This window comes from Monodon monoceros, unplaced genomic scaffold (genome assembly GCF_005190385.1).
Source record: "Monodon monoceros isolate NGI ecotype Baffin Bay Population unplaced genomic scaffold, NGI_Narwhal_1 Super_Scaffold_22, whole genome shotgun sequence".
Taxonomy (NCBI): domain Eukaryota; kingdom Metazoa; phylum Chordata; class Mammalia; order Artiodactyla; family Monodontidae; genus Monodon; species Monodon monoceros.
In genome coordinates, this window is record NW_021703779.1 from 6,015,942 (window position 1) to 6,026,739 (window position 10,798).

A 10,798-nucleotide genomic window follows, 5' to 3' on the forward strand; every position below is an offset into this window, starting at 1 on the left:
AGAGCTGCAGACAGGACGCAGGGGCCCTCTCCCCGCTTCCGTCAGGCCTCCAGGGGCTCCTTCCTGTCTCCAGTTCACAGGTGCTAAGCAGAGGATGCTCTGCCTCCCCAGGAAGGCTTCAGCAATGTTTGGACCAGGGCGGAGGTGTTCTCAACCCCCTGCGGTGCACAGGGCAATCCCACATCAAAGATTGATGCGGGATTGCCGTACACTGAGCTCCATAGAGACAGCGCCGGGGCAAGTGAGAGCCGGACAGGCACTGGGCGACTCTGTGCCTCGCAGAGGAAAAATAATTAAGCATGGGCAAAGGAGATCCTAAGAAGCCGAGAGGCGAAATGTCATCATATGCATTCCTTGTGCAAACTTGCCGGCAGGAGCACAAGAGGAAGCACCCAGATGCTTCCGTCAACTTCTCAGAGTTTTCTAAGAAGTGCTCAGAGAGGTGGAAGACCCCGTCTGCTAAAGAGAAAGGAAAGTTCGAAGACATGGCAAAGGTGGACAAGGCCCGTTATGAAAGAGAAACGAAAACTTCTACCCCTCCTAAAGGGGAAACAAAAGAGAAGTTCAAGGATCCCAATGCACCCAAGAGGCCTCCTTCGGCGTTTTTCTTGTTTTGTTCTGAGTATCGTCCAAAAATCAAAGGAGAGCATCCTGGCCTATCCATTGGCGATGTTGCAAAGAAACTGGGAGAGATGTGGAAAAACACTGCTGCAGATAACAAGCAGCCTTAGGAGAAGACGGCTGCTAAGCTGAAGGAAAACTAAGAAAAGGATATTGCTGCAAACGGAGCTAAAGGGAAGCCTGATGCAGCAAAAAAGGGAGTCGTCAAGGCTGAAAAAGCAAGAAAAAGAAGGAAGAGGAGGAAGATGAGGAAGACGATGAATAAGTTGGTTCCAGCGCAGTTTTTTATTTCCTTGTCTATAAAGCATTTAACCCCCCGTACACAACTCACTCCTTTGAAAGAAAAAATATTGAAATGTAAGGCTGTGTAAGATTTTTTTTAAAACTGTACAGTGTCTTTTTTTGTATAGTTAACACACTACCGAACGTGTCTTTAGATAGCCCTGTCCTGGTGGTATTTTCAATAGCCACTAACCTTGCCTGGTACAGTATGGGGGTTGTAAATTGGCATGGAAATTTAAAGCAGGTTCTTGTTGGTGCACAGCACAAATTACTTATATATGGGGATGGTAGTTTTTTTCATCTTCAGCTGTCTCTGATGCAGCTTATATGAAATAATTGTTGTTCTGTTAACTGAATACCCCTCTGTAATTGCAAAAAAAAGAAAAGTTGCAGCTGTTTTGTTGACATTCTGAATATGCTTCTAAGTAAACACAATTTTTTTTTATTAGTATTGTTGTCCTTTTCATAGGTCTTAAGTTTCTTCCTAAGGGGAAGCTAGTCTTTTGCTTTTGCCCATTTTGGATCACACGAGTTATTACAGTGTTTATCTTTCGTAGAGTTAGCTGATAAAAAGCTTTCGTGTATGCACCCTGCATACTCATGATGAGGGTGATAAGAGCTTAATTGAGACAGTTTTCATCCATAACTAAAACTCAAATCTTGATCGGTGGATATCAGATGTCACATAGCCCAGGTTCATTTACAAAGTGAAGAGTAACCAATCTACTCACAGCACGGGATTATCAGGATCAAACATTTTGAAAGTCTGTCCTTGAAGGACTAATAGAAAAGTATGTTCTAATCTTTACATGAGGACTCTACATCCTTTAACTCCCATTACCATGTAATGGCAGTTATATTTGCAGTTCCCACATTTAAGACTGAGAATGTATCCTCAAAAGCGTGAGCTTAAAATACAAGACTGCCATATTACGTTTTTTTTTGTGGTTGTTGACAAAGTCCCAACAAAGGCTCTGGAGAAAAAGTGCTGGCTGTAAATGTCTTCTCCTATTTATCTAAATATGGATTGTTTAGGAAACTTGAGATCCTCCATTAAAGGTATTTTTAATTAATTGGGCCAACTTTTAAAATTGTATACCACATTTTAAATCAGGTATATTTTCCTATATTATGGTTTGCCCCTTTATAAATGAAATAGACATGAGGGAAGAAGGCAAGCTTTGTATTTCAGTGTGAATTACCTGATTTATCTGAATTTGATTTTTCTTTACAACACTCAAGCTCATTCATCAGGGTCATATGTTTATCTGCTTAACAGTTTAGGGAACAATTTGGCAATTTTGTCGTTTTTGAGATTATCGTTCTCTTAAAGTGCCAGTGTTTTAAAATAGCGTTCTTGCAATTTTACACGCTTTTGTGATGGAGTGCTGTTTTGTTATATAATTTTGACTTGGATTCTTTCCATTTGCATTTATGTAATTTCAGGAGGAATACTGAACATCTGTGTCCTGGATGATACTAAATAAACTAATAATTGCAGAGGTTTTAAAAAACGATAAAAGAATGATGCGGCCCCAAAAGTCAGCACTGTGGTGCCCAGGCTGAGGAACCCTGCTCCACCGCAAAGCTCTGACTGATGCATTTTACTCTATTGTTTTATGAAGTATAGTTGATTTACAATGTTGTGTTAATTTCAGGTGCAGACCACTGTGATTCAGGGTTTTTGCAGATTATATTCCATTACAGGTTATTACAAGAGAATGGCTGTAATTCCCCGTGCTATACAGTAAATCCTTGTTGCTTACCTATTTTATATAGAGTAGTCTGTATCTGTTAATCCCATACCCCCAGTTTGTCCCTCCAACGTCCCTCTCCCCTTTAGTAACCATAAGTTTGTTTTCTGTGTCTGCTTTGCATGTGCATTCATTTGTATTATTTTTGAGATTCCACATACATGTGATATCATAGAGTATCTGTCTTTTTCTGTCTGACTTATTTCACTAAGCATAAGACACTCTAGGTCCATCCATGTGGCTGCAAATGGCAATATTTTATTCTTTTTTATGGCTGAGTAATATTCCATTGTATATATGTACCACATCTTCTTTATCCAACCGTCTGTTGATGGGCACTTGGGTTGCTTCCATGTCTTGGCTATTGTGAATAGTGCCTTGTGCATTTTAAATGCTTATTGTAGGTCAGTGGTTGTCATCTGGAGCTGAAGGGACATGGGGCGACACCTGGAGACAAGTCTGGTTGTCACATTTGGGAGGGGGGTTGATACTGCCATCTAGCAGGTGGGTCCTAAATATCCTCCACGCACAGGTCAGTCCCTACAGCAAAGCGTCTTCCAGTTCTGCAGCTGAGAAACCCTGGGGTAGACAAATTAACTGTAAAGGAGACCTCCCCACCCCAACTCTCCATCTATCTGGAGACAAGACAACTCCCCCATCCTGGAACCACTAAAGAGGAACACTGGACCCGGGACCCATTCAGTCTCACCTGCAGGCTTCCTACCAGAGTTGACAGTCAAGCCGGCTGCCCCAGCTGAGCCCAGCTGAGCCCAGCACTTGATGCTCATGAGAGGCATTTAATGATCCCTGACACTGGCACTTGCAGCATTTCCCGAGTTTTGTTTTCCATCTTGGACAGCCTTGGAGGTGAGACTGCAATTGTGTTTCATCATTGCTACACCTTTTTTTTTTTGCAGTTTGCGGGCCTCTTAACTGCTGTGGCCTCTCCCGTCGCGGAGCAAAGGCTCCGGACGCGCAGGCTCAGCGGCCATGGCTCATGGGCCCAGCCTCTCTGCAGCATGTGGGATCTTCCCGGACCGGGGCACGAACCCGTGTCCCCTGTATCGGCAGGCGGGCTCCCAACCACTGCGCCACCAGGGAAGCCCTGCTACACCTTTTTTTACCTGGATCCCAGGGGTCCTAGGTAAGAGCTCACTGACTGACTGATAGAGTTTTACAAGGTTAATATCCAAACAAAGTGGGGATTTTAATCAGAAGACAAGAAGCAAAGAAAACAACAGAGGTGGCGACTGGTCTGCAGAACACAGCTTAGGATTTTTACCCATAAACTTTTTTTTTTTTTTTTTTTTTTGCGGTATGCGGGCCTCTCACTATCGTGCCCTCTCCCGTTGCGGAGCACAGGCTCTGGACGCGCAGGCTCAGTGGCCACGGCTCACGGGCCCAGCCGCTCCGCGGCATGTAGGATCTTCCCGGACCGGGGCACGAACCCACGTCCCCTGCATTGGCAGGCGGACTCTCAACCACTGAGCCACCGGGGAGGCCCTACCCATAAACTTTTAATGCCTGTTTCATCCAGTCTTTTAAGGGAGGCCTGACATTTACTGTTTCGCTTTTAAATACAAATAGAGGGAGACTTTATATCTTTTTTTTTTTTCCCACGCAGTGAAAGCTTTTACAGTTCTGAATCCTGATGGCACCAGCTGTTACATTAAAATCTCATTATAAATGAATATGGGGCAATACCTCAGTTGGGAAATATGAATGACCCTGGAGACACCAATTCATAGGAATAATCTGTCAGGTATTGCCATGGGTTTACTGAACACACAGAGTGCCCTATGGCAAATAACCAGGCTGCGGAGTAATCTTCCAATAAAATACTTTCACCATTTTTAGTAACATCATCTTGGATGGCAATTGTTTCTAGCAGCCCTCTGATTCAATCTGCAAGGGTGAGCACAAAGGGCAAAACTGATGTGGACAGGAAACCTGCGGATACCTGGATAAGAAGTAAAGTAAGCAAGAGCTAGACATCTTAATTCATTCCGATCATTCATTCACAAGGGAAACGTGGAGGGTGAGGCTGAATGGGGGGTTACATGCATTTCTTAGCATCTATCTCTGGGGGAAAAAATAATATATTTGGCTGGTTCATAACAGGTAGATTATGTATGGCATGCATTGCAAAGGACACTCTGTCCCAGAGGCTGATTTCTCTATAATTGACGTACATTTGCAGAATGGACAGGCTGATTTCTGAACCACAGACTCATTCCCTGTTTAACCCAGCTCCTTTATACAGAAGCCAAACCCTGTCTACGTGGCCAAACACTGGAATAATAAACAGCACATCCGAAAACATAGCCAGTGTAGCCACAAGGAGTGGTGGAAGCCATGGTCCTGAGGACACACTCAGTGATCGACGTACACGCCTCTCAAGTAGGTAGGAAATCTGGTTGTCATTTTTCAGGACACAGATTCAAGTGGCTCATGCCAGACTTTGAACTTGTATATTTAGAACAGAAAATAAAGATGTGTGGGACTTCCCGGGTGGCACAGTGGTTAAGAATCCACCTGTCAATGCAGGGAACACGGGTTCAAGCCCTGGTCCGGGAAGATCCCACATCTGCAGAGCAACTAAGCCCGTACTCCACAACTACTGAGCCTGCGCTCTAGGGCCCGTGAGCCACAACTACTGAGCCCATGAGCCACAACTTCTGAGCCCACGTGCCACAACTACTTAAGCCCGCGTGTCTAGAGCCGGTGCTCCGCAACAAGAGAAGCCACCGCAGTGAGAAGCCCACGCACCGCAAGGAAAAGTAGCCCCCGCTCGCCGCAACTAGAGGAAGCCCGCACGCAGCAACGAAGACTCAACGCAGCCAAAAAAAAAAAAAAACAACCAAATTCCTAAGTATGAAAAAAAAGGAAAGAAAAGAAAGATGTGACATGGAAAAAAGGTAAAAAAAAAAAAAAAGTGGAACTGCTATTAACTCCTTCTCAAAATTATGTTTCGGAAAAGCAGCGAGTACTAAGCTGAGAATGACGCTCGTCTTTCATGGAATACATTTGACAGCAAATACTTCTTATTCATATTCCTTGTATCCAGCGCAGAAGCAGTGGTTCTAATACTTTGATAGCTATAGGGTTAATGGACCCAATTTCTCTTTTCAGTCAAGCTACAGCACAAAGTGCACCTCTACTCACTTCTTCTTAGGTTTCTTGTTTTTACCTGCAGGTGTTTTCGAGGTATGAATTTCATCCAGAAAGAATCAAATAAAAGACTACTAGGCAATTGCTTTCCTCTCCCACAAGACCTCCTTGTTCCAGAGCAAACAAACAAATGAATACATATCAATTGTTGCAGGTGGTTTTACAGATTTTTTTTTCTTAAAAGGTAACACTCCAGATAAAACACATACTAACTTTCATTAGTCCCAGGCCAGATAATTCAAACCTCCATCTGCCCATAGCTAACTAACACTTAGCCCTTCGACTTACGTAATTAACTCTTACCCCATGTATTATTTAACTATTCCAGAAAAGGAACAAAAGAGGACCTATAGACAAAGTAACTATTCCCAGAAGCAAAAAAAAAAAAAATCCAACTCATCAACTCATGAGGCTTTCAGACAGAGCTATTCTCCGGCACACAGAGAAGGTGCCTTGACCTTAGGGACCTCACACAGCTTTTCCACTGACTGCACTGGACAGCACCCCAGCCAAGAGCTCCGGGCTTTGAATACTCATTGGGCAGCCCGGGGAAGTTATATGGACTTATATCACAGGCTGTAAAGTCATCACCGGATAACTGGTGAAGCTCTCATAAAAAAGTTACTTAACACCTGTGTTTCTTCACGTGGTCCTCCCTCAGGCCCCTAGTGTCTCATCTATAAATCAGAGGGGAGCTGGGCTTCCTGAAATGATCAGTCACACCTTGGCAGTAATCAAACGGACATGCCTATCATTTTTGAATACTGCACCGTGATCTTTCTTTTCCTGCTGGCACCCTGAAGTGGGAGAGGGGAAAAAAAGTGGACATGTACTCAGAGCATCTCGTGTGTGCATGGGAGTGTCCACGCCACTGTGCACAGCAGGCAGGTGTGGCAGGTGCACACGTGTGGGCGGAGAAGCTGAGGGTGCTGGAAAGCAGTGGGGAGGTGGGCGTCACACGTGGGGACAACTGCTCCCCCACTGGAAGGCACCGGGGTGCGGGTGAGGCCATGCGCAGCCGGTGCTGCGTTCCGGATGCCCTGTGCACGGCCCGCAGCACAGCAGCCCTGCATCCCTGACTATCACGTGTCTCGCTCCCCCGGCACGCGGCACACAGAGCCCCGAGGAAGGCATTCCCGGCCAACACCAAGGGTGGGGAAGTCGGCCGGGCAGCCCTGAGCCTGGTGGACAGAAAGCAGCACAGAGGAAGTGAGCCCGGATGCCTCAGCCCACACGTCTGGGGGACACGTGTACCCCGGGAAAGATAACTGTCAGCGTTTCTCTTTTCACCTGTCCCCTCCCATCCATCATTATTTCGTTTTGTTTAGGTTAAAAAAAAAAGGAAAGACTAAATCTCCACCTTTGTTTTCCACGTCTATAAATAAAACCTTACTTGGTTTTAATTGTGTGCCTCTGGCTCTTGGCAGGCACTCACATAATTAATACATAATGTAGCGGCTGCTGACGTATTTCCCATTCTTCATGGAAACCCAGGACGATAGTATGGTGAAACCTGAAAAACTACTTTAACCTGAATAAGCATGACTCTGACATCATCAAAAGGTGACATCTAGGGCTTCCCTGGTGGTGCAGTGGTTGGGAGTCCACCTGCCGATGCAGGGGACACGGGTTCGTGCCCCGGTCCGGGAAGATCCTACATGCCGCGGAGCGCCTGGGCCCGTGAGGCGTGGCCACTGAGTCTGCGCGTCCGGAGCCTGTGCTCCGCAGCGGGAGAAGCCACAGCAGTGAGAGGCCCGTGTACCGCAAAAAAAAAAAACAAAAAAGGTGACATCTGGTCTTAGAGGGGGGGTGGGATGTCTCTATAAAACTTACTCGTTGGAGAGACGGTTCACAGTATCAGAGGCCAAAATTCCAGCACGTCTGGGGACGCTGCTGGTCACTGAATGCTTTAAAACCCCAAACTCAACACCTAGTGCAACTCTAAAGCTGCAGGTTTAATTCCAGGGTAAGTCACCATGAGTGAATGCGTGGTTTTGGTGGTCTGGGAAGGGAGAGAACGAGGAAAGAGCTTCTGGTGTCTTCATGGATCACTCACCGCACCTCTGGCTGCTCTCCTGTCCCTCGCAGCAAGGAACGTGGAGGGAAAGATAAGGTCAAAGGGGCAGATCATCCCCCTGCGGCTGGTACTGTCCAGAGATGGCTTCAGGACACGGGAAGGGCTGACCCTTCCCCTGAAGTGCATTCCTACGAGTTCATGGGACCTGTCCCAGCTGGATTCCACCCCACTGACAAGTCCTGAGACTGGGGGAGTAGGGGGTAGGGGGAGGGCGTGGCTGCAGCTCCTTCTCAGCTGGAGTCCCCCCCCCCGCCAGGAGCAGAAGTCCAAATGGCGGCAAGACTCCCTCCTCCCTGCTGGTCCCCATGGGCCACCGAGGTCAGCTAGCTGTGCATCGCTGAGAGCCTTGGGAAGCCCAGCCTCTACCAGCACAGCCCCCTCCCTGGAAATTCAGGCAGGAGTCAGGCCCATGGGGCACCAGAGATGCAGAATGAGGTCTCATCCTCTCTAAGGGGTCTCGCTGAAGCCTCACAGGGCTGGGGTGAAGCAAGAAGCCCACCCCTCCATAGGGAGGGGCACAGGGCTAATGCCAAAGAAACCTCTTCCCAAGCCCCCTCCTCTTCTTTTATGCCCTTGCTGCTGGATCACAGAGCCCACGGGGTTCCACGCTGCCTACTTTGAAGATTCCTCCAGGACCTCATGTATTCGCCCCTCAGCTGACACATTACCCTGCTACCGTAAATAGTCCCCTGGGAAACATCTCAAATAAACAACCTAACCTTACACCTAAAGCAATTAGAGAAAGAAGAACAGAAAAACCCCAAAGCTAGCAGAAGGAAAGAAATCATAAAGATCATATCAGAAATAAATAAAAAAGAAATGAAGGAAACAATAGCAAAGATCAATAAAAGTAAAAGCTGGTTCTTTGAGAAGATAAACAGAATGGATAAACCATTAGCCAGACTTATCAGGAAAAAAAGGGAGAAGACTCAAATCAATAGAATTACAAATGAAAAAGGAGAAGTAACAACTGACACTGCAGAAATACAAAGGATCATGAGGGATTACTACAAACAATTATGTGCCAATAAAATGGACAACCTGGAAGAAATGGACAAATTCGTAGAAAAGCACAACCTTCTGAAACTGAACCAGGAAGAAACAGAAAATATAAACAGACCAATCACAAGCACTGAAATTGAAACTGTGATGAAAAATCTTCCAACAAACAAAAGCCCAGGACCAGATGGCTTCACAGGAGAATTCTATCAAACATTTAGAGAAGAGCTAACACCTAACCTTCTCAGACTCTTCCAAAATACAGCAGAGGGAGGAACACTCCCAAACTCATTCTACGAGGCCACCATCACCCTGATACCAAAACCAGGCAAGGATGTCACAAAGACAGAAAACTACAGGCCAATATCACTGATGAACATAGATGCAAAAATCCTCAACAAAATACTAGCAAACAGTATCCAACAGCACATTAAAAGGATCATACACCATGATCAAGTGGGGTTTATCCCAGGAATGCAAGGATTCTTCAATATACACGAATCAATCAATGTGATACACCATATTAACAAGCTGAAGGATAAAAACCGTATGATTATCTCAATAGATGCAGAAAAAGCTTTTGACAGAATTCAACACCCATTTATGATAAAAACTTTCCAGAAAGCAGGCATAGAGGGAACTAACAACATAATAAAGGCCATATATGACAAACCCACAGCCAACATCATTCTCAATGGTGAAAAACTGAAACCATTTCCACTAAGATCAGGAACAAGATAAGGATACCCACTCTCACCCCTATTATTCAACATAGTTTTGGAAGTTTTAGCCACAGCAATCAGAGAAGAAAAAGAAGTAAAAGGAATCCAAATCGGAAAAGAAGTAAAACTGCCACTGTTTGCAGATAACATACTATACATAGAGAATCCTAAAGATGCTACCAGAAAACTACTAGAGCTAATCAATGAATCTGGTAAAGTAGCAGGATACAAAATTAATGCACAGAACTCTCTTGCATTCTTATACAATAATGATGAAAAATCTGAAACAGAAGTTAAGGAAACACTCCCATTTACCACTGCAACAAAAAGAATAAAATGCCTAGGAATAAACCTACCTAAGGAGGCAAAAGACCTGTATGCAGAAAACTATAAGACACTGATGAAAGAAATTAAACATGATACAAACAGATGGAGAGATATACCATGTTCTTGGACTGGAAGAATCAACACAGTGAAAATGACTATACTACCCAAAGCAATCTACAGATTCAATGCAACCCCTATCAAAACTCCCACTGGCATTTTTCACAGAACTAGAACAAAAAATTTCACAATTTCTATGGAAACACAAAAAACACCGAATAGCCAAAGCAATCTTGAGAAAGAAAAACGGAGCTGGAGGAATCAGGCTCCCTGACTTCAGACTACACTACAAAGCTACAGTAATCAAGAGAGTACTGTACTGGCACAAAAACAGAACTATAGATCAATGGAACAGGGTAGAGAGCCCAGAGATAAACCCACGCACATATGGTCACCTTATATTTGATAAAGGAGGCAAGAATATACAATGGAGAGAAGACAGCCTCTTCAACAAGTGGTGCTGGGAAAACAGGACAGCTACATGTAAAAGAATGAAATTAAAACACTCCCTAACACCATACACAAAAATAAACTCAAAATGGATTAAAGACCTAAATGTAAGGCCAGACACTATCAAACTCTTAGAGGAAAACATAGGCAGAACACTCTATGACATACATCACAGCAAGATCCTTTGTGACCCACCTCCTAGAGTAATGGAAATAAAAACAAAAGTAAACAAATGGGACCTAATGAAACTCCAAAGCTTTTGCACAGCAAAGGAAACCATAAACAAGATGAAAAGACAACCCTCAGAATGGGAGAAAATATTTGCAAATGAAGCAAAA

The 10,798-nt window shown here is 44.7% G+C and overlaps 1 pseudogene; it reads left to right on the top strand.

Annotated features, from left to right (window-relative positions):
• The first annotated feature begins 299 nt into the window (after window positions 1-299).
• LOC114905997 lies at window positions 300-731 on the top strand (annotated as a pseudogene).
• The last annotated feature ends 10,067 nt before the right edge of the window (window positions 732-10,798 follow it).